At 43.1% G+C, this 12,012-nt stretch overlaps 1 protein-coding gene across 3 annotated transcripts in view; it reads left to right on the top strand.

Annotated features, from left to right (window-relative positions):
• RAPH1 (Ras association (RalGDS/AF-6) and pleckstrin homology domains 1) overlaps positions 1-12,012 on the top strand; it is a 103,639-nt gene that overhangs the window by 61,698 nt on the left and 29,929 nt on the right. The gene's annotated exons all lie outside the window — the stretch shown is intronic.

Here is a 12,012-nt window from a genome sequence, read left to right on the forward strand (position 1 = left end):
TTCTTCTCAAAATGCTCAGCATGCATCTTGACAACAAATTTTCAGGCTGTCTTCTAGAGGAGTATAAACAGCCAAAACTAAGTAATTTTCTGCTCTTGTGATTGTTTTGCTTAAAATTTAGGTCCATACCTCTTTGCTTTCCCCCTGTCAGCTCCTTGCCCCCACACCCCCAACAAAGCAAACAGCCACCAAACCAGCAAACCTTGCTTGATTGCAAATAGATTAACAATGGCTGTGGCACAAACAGAAACCATAATTTTCTCTCTTTCATCTCCATGTGTTTTCATATCCTCCTTTCTGGTTATTTATATATGGGATGAGTGTTAGTTAGCATATGGAACTTCGATTAAAAAAAACAATGCATAAAATATTAAGTGCATTGCATCATATGACCATGAACTACCTCGTATCAGTGATTCTAATAGACTTCTGAAGTTAAATGTTTGGGTTTATAAATCTTTGTCTTGGCTTATTAGACTTCATAGCCCTTTGAGTCAGGTGCTTATGGTGAGCTTGCTGATGTTCTGAGGATAATGTTTGTTGTTAGCTCAGCTTAGGACTGTCTCAATGCAACTGTGCCCTCTACTTCTGACTACTGAGCAGACAGTCCTGGTGTGGATACTTACTGGTTCTCTTGTGAGCTCCTGCAGAGAGAAATATCTTTAGTAAAACGATGAAATAGAAGGCTGCTTTGCTGCTTAGACCTCTTCAGCTTGCTGTAACATTAGATAAGCCCCAGTATGAGAAGCAGTCCCAAGAAATGGGGCTTTTCCTTGCAATTGTAGCAAGGTGTTAGATCAGTTAACTGTAGGATCATGTTGCAACTCTATGCTGGTGTCTCTGGTGTGTCAACTATTTCTTATTGTCTTACTGTTTCTTGTAGTCTACCTCTTACATTGAGACTAGAGACACTTTGGGGAATGATAATAGCATTTTTGTCCTCTGGTAGTATAACTAATTGTAAAAATTCTAGTCATGGACTAGATTCCTTTTGCATTACAACCATGCACAAATACAGTTCCTGTCACAGCATAGGGCAGATCTCAGCACAGAAATGATCTATTCATTGTGGCGTTCTCTTCATTTTTAAACATAATTCCATGTGTTATTGTTCACACAGCATTCAAATCCTTTTTTTGAAAACAGAAGTGAAAGCATATCAGTGAAGTAAGTTATTGAATATTGAAAATAAAGCAATGTATCTTTTAATGTCAAATCTGCAAGCTTGTTTCCCTGTAGGGTTGGAATTAGGCCATCAAATGAATACTGAAACCTAAGCTTATGGCTGTGAAATACAGAGCACATGCAAATAATTTTGAGAGAGTACTCAGGGTTGAAATATAACCCAGTTTAGGACATGAAAATAGGAAATAGAAATGTAACATGCTGGATTTTGAAGTTACCGTTTCTTCTACCATTCTTATGCATGTGAAGCTGAAACTACGTGCAGGAAGCCAGATGATGGTGATTTAATGATGTAATGCTTCAGATATGTGTGTCAGCATCTGGAGAAAAGGAATCATGTTATGCCTTCTCTTCTCAAATATCTAGTACTTCATTCTTCTTTTCTTGTTGACCTAAAAGGCAAATATTCTTCTTATGAATGTTGATTCCCCTGGTTTGTAGATTTTGGTTAATACACACTGTAATCCCTTCAGACCTTTGAAAAAATCAGTTGTGAAGTTGGCTTCATGCATCTTAGGTCAATCTGATTCAGATGTCCTCATTCTTGAATGAAGCATCTGTTTGAGATTTTTTTTTTAATGCAGTTTAAAAATACAGCAATTGATTTCTAATCTGCAAAGGATGTAAGCACGATCTTGAAAACTCCGGTCTCCTACAGCCAGTTTTTGAGGAAGTTGTGATGGCCACAGCTGGAAACCACAAAAAGGATGTAGGTGGTTAGTAGCAGGGTTTTGTGCAACACTGAAAATTATGATATAAAATTTTTATTCAACAAGTGGCTTTGTACTAATCCACTGTGATTATTGTGATGTTCCTGTGTAGCTTTAATGTCACCTTTGTCTTGGAATGAATTATAATAAGCTATTGTGGATACATTGTTAGACAAACAGCCTGTGTTCTCAAATCTGTGTTTCTGCCCTGTTCTGCATATCAGTCGAGCTTTTTGTCTAGCTAAAACTCCTTGCCAGTCAGTCCCCTCGTGCCTCATCTGTTATGTTGTAGTCGTCTTTCCACTCAAACTTCATTACCATGGTTCTAAGGACTGTTCTCTCCCTCCTGGTTTCTTGTTTTCTCTTCCCTTTCTTGCTTTTTCCTGGTCCCAGATCTAGTACCTTTTCTCCTACAATTATTTGCCTGTAGGTAGCCCCAGTGAGAAGCCTGGCCTAGAGCTGTCACAAGACAGGTCCTGTTCAGAGGCGAGCAGGAAGATAATCTAGTGCAGATGGATGCTTCAGGGAGTAAAGAGCCAGTGAAATTCCTTGCAAGTGCGTTTTGTTTCTTCATCGCTACTAGCTTTGTCAAATCTAGTTGAGTATTCTTTCAGGGGGCAGAAGAATGTATGTCCCTGCGGAATAAGATTCTATTCTGCCATACCTTGAAGTATACCTTCAAAATGGCACAAGGTCTAGTTGGAGGCCATTAACCAGTGGTGCACCCCAGAGGTCAGTACTGGGTCCAGTACTTTTCAACATCTTCATTAATGATCTGGATGGTGAGGCAAACACTAACCCTAATTTCTGGCTCAGGCTTGGACTAAGTCCCCCACCTCTCGCCCACACCAAAACCTACTCCTCAGCACTGGTCTCTTTGCTCCAGCTTGCCTTTGGCTGCCCAATTCCAGCACCACTCCAATGGCCCCTCTAGGCACTCTTGCTTAGCCCTAATCCTATAGACAAGCTAACCCTCATAGACAAGTTGTTGATGTATGGGCTGGATAAGCAATGAGGTGGACTGAAAACTGGCTGAATGGCCGGGCCCAGATGGTGGTGATCAGTGGCACCAAGTCTAGTTGGAGGGCAGTAACTAGCAGTGTACCCCGGGGGTCAATACTGGGTCCAGTCCTCTTTAACATCTTCACTGCTGATCTGGATGATGGGTCAGAGTGTGCCCTCAGCAAGTTTGCTTGTTTTGCAAGTTTTGCACTCCTCCAAACTGGGAGGAGTGGCTGTGATGCCAGAGGCTCATGCTGCCGTCCAGAGGGACCCTGACAGGCTGGAGAAATGGGCTGCCAGGAACCTTGCAAAGTTCAACAGAGGGAAGTGTGAAGTTCTGCACCTGGAGAGGAACAACCCCGTGCACCAGTCCATGCTGGGGACCACCCAGCTGGAAAGCAGCTCGGCAGAAAGGGACCTGGGGGTCCTGGTGGACGCCAAATTGACCATGACCCAGCAATGTGCCCTTGTGGCAAAGGCGGCTAATGGTATCTTGGGCTGCATTGGGAGGAGTGTTGCCAGCAGATGGGTGGAGGTGATCCTTCCCCTCTACTCAGCACTGGTGAGGCCACAGCTGGAGTAATGTGTCCAGTTCTGGGCTCCCCAGTACAAGAGAGAGATGGAGCTACTGAAAAGGGTCCAGCAAAGGGGCACAAAGATGATGAAGGGACTGGAGCATCTCTCCTATGAGGAAAAGCTGAGAGAGCTGGGACTGTTCAGCCTGGCAAAGAGAAGGCTCAGGGGGATCTCATCAATGTGTACAAATATCTGAAGGGAGGGTATAAAGAAGATGGGATGGAGCCACGCTCTTTTCAGTGGTACCCAGTGACAGGACCAGAGGCGATGGGCACAAATTGAAACATAGGAGGCCCTGTCCGAACATCAGGAAACACTTTTACAATGAGGATGGCTGAGCTCTACCACAGGTTGCCCAGAGAGGTTGTGGAGTCTCCATCCTTGGAGATACTCTGAAGCCATCTGGACATGGTTGTGGGCACCTGGCTCTAGGTGGCTCTGCTTCAGCAGGGGAGGTGGACAAGATGACCTCAGCCGTTCCATGAAAATTGGGAAAAATACGTTTCCCAGGGATAGGGACATGCACATTTTTTTGGTATGGACAAACTTAACTTTTGCTTTTCCTCATCCTTTGAGGTAGCTGATGTACTGATTTTGCATCCTCTCTTCCTCAACTTCAGTTTGAGATAGACACTAGCATCGCAGTTTTCTTCTCAACCAGTTGGTTTAATGATATTACAAGCAAATAAAATTCTGATCTTGTTAAATTTGCGCAGAGGTTCTCTTTAATAAGAAGTAGCACTGCCAGGTTTGTGAAAATTTCTTTGCATCACACTTCTAGCATTAACACTTTGCCAAATAGTATATGTTGTTGTAGTATGGTCCAAGATCACTGGAGAGAGTGTGAAAGGCTGGTTAATTTTGATCAAGCACAAGGGAGGTTCTGGAGAGACTTCATAGATGCCATTATGCGTTTAAGTTCATAAGCAATAGACACCTATCTCTTGGCCTTCCTTCTTTGCCCTAATAGACTGTGGGGGAGAAGATCCCTTCTGTAGGAACTCGTGACAAGGGCCAGTGTGACTTTGAGATGCATTTAAAATGTAACTGCTGCTTTCCAGTTTCCATTCAGAAGCCATCTTCTGTGTTGAGGTTAGGCTTCTAATAGCAAAAAGCTTGTGAATTGTGCACAGAAGTAGAATAAAGGAAAAATATGGCACTAGCCCAGTGTAGTGTCACTGTAATATTTAAAAACTTTTCAGGTGAATAATTCTCAGACACAACCCCCAAACTGCTTTACATGCATTTCCATATCTATTAACATAAAACAATATGGTGACAATAAGTCAGGAATGTGCCAGAGGTATAGAAAACTCTATATAAAGTTGGGAAGGAAGAAAGGAAATGTGGGATGAGTCTACGTTAGGGAGGATGGACCCCTCACCAGGAAAATGGCTGCTGTACACGCTCACATTTAGTGAGCTTTGAAAGTGAGTAATGTCTTGTTTCCCTTTCTGCTTTACTCAGGTATAGGTTATTCTGGGTTATTTTGAGAAGAAATGCGGTAAAACATATGTTTTGAGAATGGTCATGAACTACTACTGTAAACACAAGTTCATTGTTTATAAATGGGCTGTGCCACCATTGTCACACATTGTTTTTTAGGGTAGGGGTGTTCTGCCTGTCTGAATGAGTTTATCAAGAAATACAGAAGAACTGCTGTTAATATTCACTCATTTGGCTTTCCCCTTCCAGTGCTGATCACATACACACTTGTTCTAGTGTTCCTTTTTTTTATATACATAATAAATGAAAACAACCAACAGAAAACACTCCATTAATGTGATTAATGTTCTGATTGATGCACATTAAACATGGGGCTAATAAAGATGTCTTGAAATTTTGGGGAATTAGGTACAAATTGAGATGTTAATATGGTGTTCTCGGGCAACAAGAACCTCTGTTTCAATAAAAACTCTGCAGGAAGGAGAGTCCTTGCAGAACAGGTGATTGCCTTTCTACCTGAGGCTAGACTGTAGCTGGGAAAATAAACAGTGGATGCCTGCTTCTGGTCCTTCAGAAGTCAATGCTACTTGTGTATTTAGTTATCTGCATTCAGAGAAAGACTTCAGAGACAAATTTCAAATATTAAACATAAAAGAAATTTCTTCTTTTATGCATCTTGTGATCTGTGTATCTACCCTGCTAACTTAAGTGAAATGTGGACTTTGTTACTTACCTCTTATCATTTAATTACTAGCTTTCCTAAATACTGTAACCTTTCTTAAGTGATTCCCCCCATCTTTTTTTCCATTCTGCCTGTGATCTCTGTAAAAGGGATCAGTTAATTACACTTTAAATATGTACAATGAAACAAAAAATAAAACCCCAACCTAGAAATGTGAGGCATAAAGTCATTTGAGCAAGGTCAGCTCTGTCATAGCACACATCTTACTCCAGCTGTGTTTTAACATTAAATATGTATCTTTAACTGCGCATTTAACTGGAAACTGGGGCAGGAGACTGTGATTGTCGTTATATTAAAGAAATCTTAACTTCAGATTTTTTGGGGGTTGTTATTTCCAATATTCCAGTATAGGCCAAAATCATTGAAAACTGAGTTCTGGTATAAAAATACAAAGAAAAAGTCATTAATTTAAGACCATTGCATTGCAGAGCTGTACTTCTTCAATTTTAGTTCACAATATGTTAGGATATTTTGGATGAACAAGTTCTTAACATAAGTATGTTGCCAAGCATTCTTTAAATCAGGTGTGATGTTTTCCATAACCAAAAGTAATTTCAGCTCAAAGCTTTAAAATGCAAGTATAAGACTACTCCTGAAGTCGTCCCATTAAAGTGAGGAGTTTATGCTGCAATTTTACAGTGATGTGTACTGCTACTAAAAGAATATCCTTTTCCTGTCAGAGGTGGAAATGATACTCCTTTATGTTTTGTGTTTTTACGCAGTGGGTATACGTATCTTTTATGCTTTTCCATAGCATGTATGTGACCATAAAGGCAGTTTTATCAAGGAGTGGATTCTGCTGAATCTTTCTGCTGTGTTAATATTCAACTAGATCAGCTCCCTGACTGAATTGTCTGTGTGGCCACAGCAGCACTATGGCTGCTATAACTGAGAAGTAATGCTGTGCAAGGGAGGCAGGTGTATCAGCCATTTCAGGGATTTACACTGGTATATGCCACTTGTGAAACCATGACGTAGGCAGCAGTCCTGCCATTTATGTGCATGATTATGACCTTTGGCAACCTAACTCGCATCACTATTACTAGAAGGATTTACTAGCAAAGGAGAAATAAATATGTAAGTTAAATGTGATTGGACTGTATGTCCTGGCCTTGTTAGTTTGTGGTGTTGAATATTTTACAGTTGCAGTCAGGTATTTTTGCCACCTGTCACCTTTCTCTGTGTGCAGTGAAAAATGTTGTTAGCTTAGTACAAGCTGATTGATTGCACATAGAATCATAGAATCATTGAGGTTGGAAAAGACCTCTAAGATCATCGAGTCCAACCGTCAACCCAACACCACCATGCCCACTAAACCATGTCCTTAAGCGCCTCATCTACACGTCTTTTAAATACCTCCAGGGATGGGGACTCCACCACTTCCCTGGGCAGCCTGTTCCAATGTTTCACCACTCTTTCAGTAAAGACATTTTTCCTTACATCCAATCTAAACCTCCCCTGGCGCAACTTGAGGCCATTTCCTCTCGTCCTATCACTTGTTACTTCGGAGAAAAGACCAACACCCCCCTTGCTACAACCTCCTTTCAGGTAGTTGTAGAGAGCGATGAGGTCTCCCCTCAGCCTCCTTTTCTCCAGGCTAAACAGTCCCAGTTCCCTCAGCCGCTCCTCATAAGACTTGTTCTCCAGACCCCTCACCAGCCTCGTTGCCCTTCTCTGGACACGCTCCAGCACCTCAACGTCCTTCTTGTAGTGAGGGGCCCAAAACTGAACACAGTATTCGAGGTGCGGCCTCACCAGGGCCGAGTACGGGGGACGATCACTTCCCTACTCCTGCTGGCCACACTATTTCTGATACAGGCCAGGATGCCATTGGCCTTCTTGGCCGCCTGGGCACACTGCTGGCTCATGTTCAGCCGGCTGTCGACCAACACCCCCAGGTCCTTCTCTGCTGGGCAGCTTTCCAGCCACTCTTCCCCAAGCCTGTAGTGCTGCATGGGGTTGTTGTGGCCGAAGTGCAGGACCCGGCACTTGTCCTTGTTGAACCTCATACAGTTGGCCTGGGCCCATTGATCCAGCCTGCCCAGGTCCCTCTGCAGAGCCTTCCTACCCTCGAGCAGATCAACACTCCCACCCAGCTTGGTGTCGTCTGCAAACTTACTGAGGGTGTACTCAATCCCCTCATCCAGATCATCAATAAAGATATTGAACAAGACCGGCCCCAGTACTGAGCCCTGGGGAACACCGCTCGTGACCGGCCGCCAACTGGATGTAACTCCATTCACCACAACTCTCTGGGCCCGGCCATCCAGCCAGTTTTTTACCCAGTGCAGAGTCCACCTGTCTAAGCCGTGAGCTGCCAGCTTCTCTAGGAGAATGCTGTGGGAGACAGTGTCAAAGGCCTTGCTGAAGTCCAGGTAGACCACATCCACAGCCTTTCCCTCGTCCACTAGGCGAGTCACCTGGTCATAGAAGGAGATCAGGTTGGTCAAGCAGGACCTGCCTCTCGTGAATCCGTGCTGGCTAGGCCGGATCCCCTGGTTGTCCCGCTCATGCCTTGTGAGCGCCCTCAAGATGAGCCGCTCCATAATCTTCCCCGGCACCGAGGTCAGGCTGACAGGCCTGTAGTTCCCCGGATCCTCCTTCCGGCCCTTCTTGTCGATGGGCGTCACATTGGCAAGCCTCCAGTCATCCGGGACCTCCCCCGTTAACCAGGACTGCTGATAAATGATGGAGAGCGGCTTGGCGAGCACCTCCGCCAGCTCCCTCAGCACTCTCGGGTGGATCCCATCCGGCCCCATAGACTTGTGAGCATCCAGGTGGCATAGCAGGTCATTGACTGCTTCCTCTTGGATTACGGGGGGTTCATCCTGCTCGCCGTCCCCATCTTCCAGCTCGGGGGGCCGAGTACCCTGAGGATAACTGCTCTGCCTGTTAAAGACTGAGGCAAAGAAGGCATTGAGTACCTCAGCCTTTTCCTCATCCTCAGTGACAATGTTCCCCCCCGCATCCAATAAAGGATGGAGATTCTCCTTGGCTCTCTTCTTGTCATTAATATATTTGTAAAAACTTTTTTTGTTGTCTTTAATGACAGGGGCCAGATTGCGTTCTAGCTGGGCTTTTGCCTTTCTCATTTCTTCTCTGCACGACCTAACGAGATCCCTGTACTCTTCTTGAGTCGCCTGCCCCTTCTTCCACAAGCGGTAAACTCTCCTTTTTTTCCTGAGTCCCAGCAAAAGCTCCCCGTTCAGCCAGGCCGGTCGTCTTCCCCGCCTGTTCTTCTTATGGCGTATGGGGACAGCCTGCTCCTGCGCCTTTAAGACTTCCTTCTTGAAGATCGTCCAGCCTTCCTGGACCCCTTTGCCCTTCAGGACCGTCTCCCACGGGACTCTCTCAACCAGCATCCTGAACAGGCCAAAGTCCGCCCTCCGGAAGTCCATGGTTGTGGTTTTGCTGCCCCCCCTCCTTACTTCACCAAGAAGCGAGAATTCTATCATTTCATGGTCGCTAAGCCCAAGATGGCCTCCGACCACCACATCTCCCACCAGTCCTTCTCTGTTTGTAAACAGTAGGTCAAGCGAGGCACCTCCCCTGGTAGGCTCACTTACCAGCTGTGTCAGGAAGTTGTCTTCCACACACTCCAGGAACCTCCTAGACTGCTTCCTCTCTGCCGTGTTGTATTTCCAGCAGACATCCGGGAAGTTGAAGTCCCCCACGAGAACAAGGGCTAGCGATTGAGAGACTTCTGCCAGCCGCTTATAGAATGCTTCATCCGCCCCTTCATCCTGGTTGGGTGGTCTATAACAGACTCCCAGCAGGATATCTGCCTCGTTGGCCTTCCCCCTCATCCTTACCCATAGACACTCAACCGTACCATCATCACAATCGTTGAGCTCTATACAATCAAAACACTCCCTAACATACAGGGCCACCCCACCGCCTCTCCTTCCTCGCCTGTCCCTTCTGAAGAGTCTGTAGCCATCCATTGCAGCACTCCAGTCATGAGAGTCACCCCACCATGTTTCTGTGATGGCGACTAAGTCATATCTGTCCCGCTGCACAATGGCTTCCAGCTCCTGCTTGCCGCCCATGCTGCGTGCATTGGTGTAGATGCACTTGAGCTGGGCTATCGATTTCGCCCCCGGCATCGGCACGCCACCCCTAGGCTCATCTCATGTTTCTTCCCACTGAGGAGTTGTCTTGGTTCCATGCATGGGGGAGGAGAGAGCCTGTGTTTGTGCCGTTTTGGGGTGGCTTCAATGGGGAGGGGATGTGGATGGCTGTTTTCTTGGGGCTTTGGGAGGGAAATAGAATAAATTGTTGTGAGTTTTGAAGACATCTGTATTTATTAAATTATTAAGTAATCAAAATAGATAGTTACTCTTCCTGCTCCAGTGAAACGTCATTTATCACATCAGCAATGATGCAACAGTGGCCTGAGCACTAACTATAAAGCAAAACTTGAATAACTTAAAATCCTTGACTACTATGTGCTTTCAGAAATTTCTAATTCTTGCTTCCTTTTCTTCTGTGCATTTCCAGTAAGTAGATTCAGATCTCTTTTTATAATTCGTTGCTGGTTGAAACCAGTTCTTATTTTTATAATTGTAATTCTGGGTTTTTGTTTAAATTTAAACTGACTTTGTTAAACTCTAGTAAAGTATAAGAAATCCTGATCTCTGGACCCACATTAAAATTGAGTGGCAAATGAAGAGTAATTGGTAGGTGTTAAAATAGTAAATCCTCAATCTTTTTTGGTCTACATATTTATTTTTAAAAGCATTTTAGGGAATGATGGATTATAAACTTTGAGATCAACAAAGATATTTTAGCTGTGTTAGCGCAGGTATATGAGAGGCCCCCAGCTGCATCCTTGTTGCTCGCTCTCTTGTTGCTGCCTGTGCGCTGTAGCTGTAAAGTGCTCCAGCTGGGGTTTGCTGTAGATAGTTGCATTACACAGATGCACGGTGAAATGGGGTGGAAAATTGTGCTGCTTGACTTTAGTGAAGAGCAAAACCACATGTGCTGTCAACCTTTGTACAGCAGTAAAGGTTTATGGTTGGGTTAATGAGCAGCTTTTTTAAACCATAAATTACAGTTTCTGCAAATATATGATAAAATAAAAAAAGTCTCTTGCTCTTGCTGATTTCATAATGCACAGGTGCATAGCATCACTTTTAGAAACTTCCAAGTATTTAAAGCCTTGTTTTTTATAATAGTTTATTTCTATAAATGGAAATGGTTAATGTTAAGGAAGAGGAAGAATATTTTAGAATTCTAGGTGTGTTTTACATTTAAATGATTCTAGGTATCATGGCACTGTTTGTTTTTAATAGAATGCTAATCTGATTTAACCTTTCTAAGCTATATGACACTATCATTATGGTGAATAAAAAGCCATAGTTCCCTGTAGACTAATAAAAACCTATGTTCCTAGGTAATTGAGTTCCCAGATAATGTTTCAAGCTCACATTATTCCTGCTCATGTCAACTTACTGGTTCATTTTATTGAAAAGAATTATGTTTCTCACAAGGCTGCCTATTGTCCTGTCTAGCTGATGTCTTTTCTGGTGCATAGTATGGTCACAGGTGTGAGGGAGCAAAAGCTGTTAAGTAAGAGTACCATAAGTAGCATAGGGAATACCTTTTAGCAGTTGATAGGAACATTAGTAGTTCAGTGAGAAGTGGAAAACTTAAACTCTGTGGATTTCAGGATAGCTGAATCTTGACTTTTACAAGAAAAGAAACCATCTAAACACACAGTAAAGAAGCCACGAATTACATTCATACAAGAAAGCAATGCAGAACTAAATGTCTGTGGCATGCTGAGTGTTGTTGTGATGGGCTGTGCTACTTTTCATCTGAGAAAAATCTTAATTTTTCTTTTCTAAGGAGATTGAATATTTTGGAGGGGATTGTTTATTTGTTTAATATGTATGTTTATTGTTCTAGAGATTTTTAAATAGTTATGATGCTTTCAGATGTTAGCCACAATGAAAATCCACAATTTAAGATTTCTAAAATCTGAAATCTGCATATGGCATCTTTAAAAAGAGTGGTTGCTTGTTTAGCTGTGTATTTCAAATCCACTTTCAACAGAAATATCAATACTCTCCAGAAATTAAAAAATAGTATCGCTAGTCTTACAATATACAGATTTCTTTAGCATCAGCAGATAGAATAGGTTTTAATTATCTGAATTTTTAATGCATTTCCAGTTGTAACAAAAATAGATTACTTAAAAGAGCATCAAAGAAAAGAATGCTCGTTTGCTTTATGTGTCTTAAAATACTTAGAGCAAGGAGAAATACAGCCTAGATTTAGTAAAGATAAATGGAGTGTTCAAGCTACTTACTTATTGCAAATGGATTTAATAGTTTAAAATCTTCCAAA

This window comes from Aptenodytes patagonicus, chromosome 6, assembly GCF_965638725.1.
Source record: "Aptenodytes patagonicus chromosome 6, bAptPat1.pri.cur, whole genome shotgun sequence".
NCBI classification, from domain to species: domain Eukaryota; kingdom Metazoa; phylum Chordata; class Aves; order Sphenisciformes; family Spheniscidae; genus Aptenodytes; species Aptenodytes patagonicus.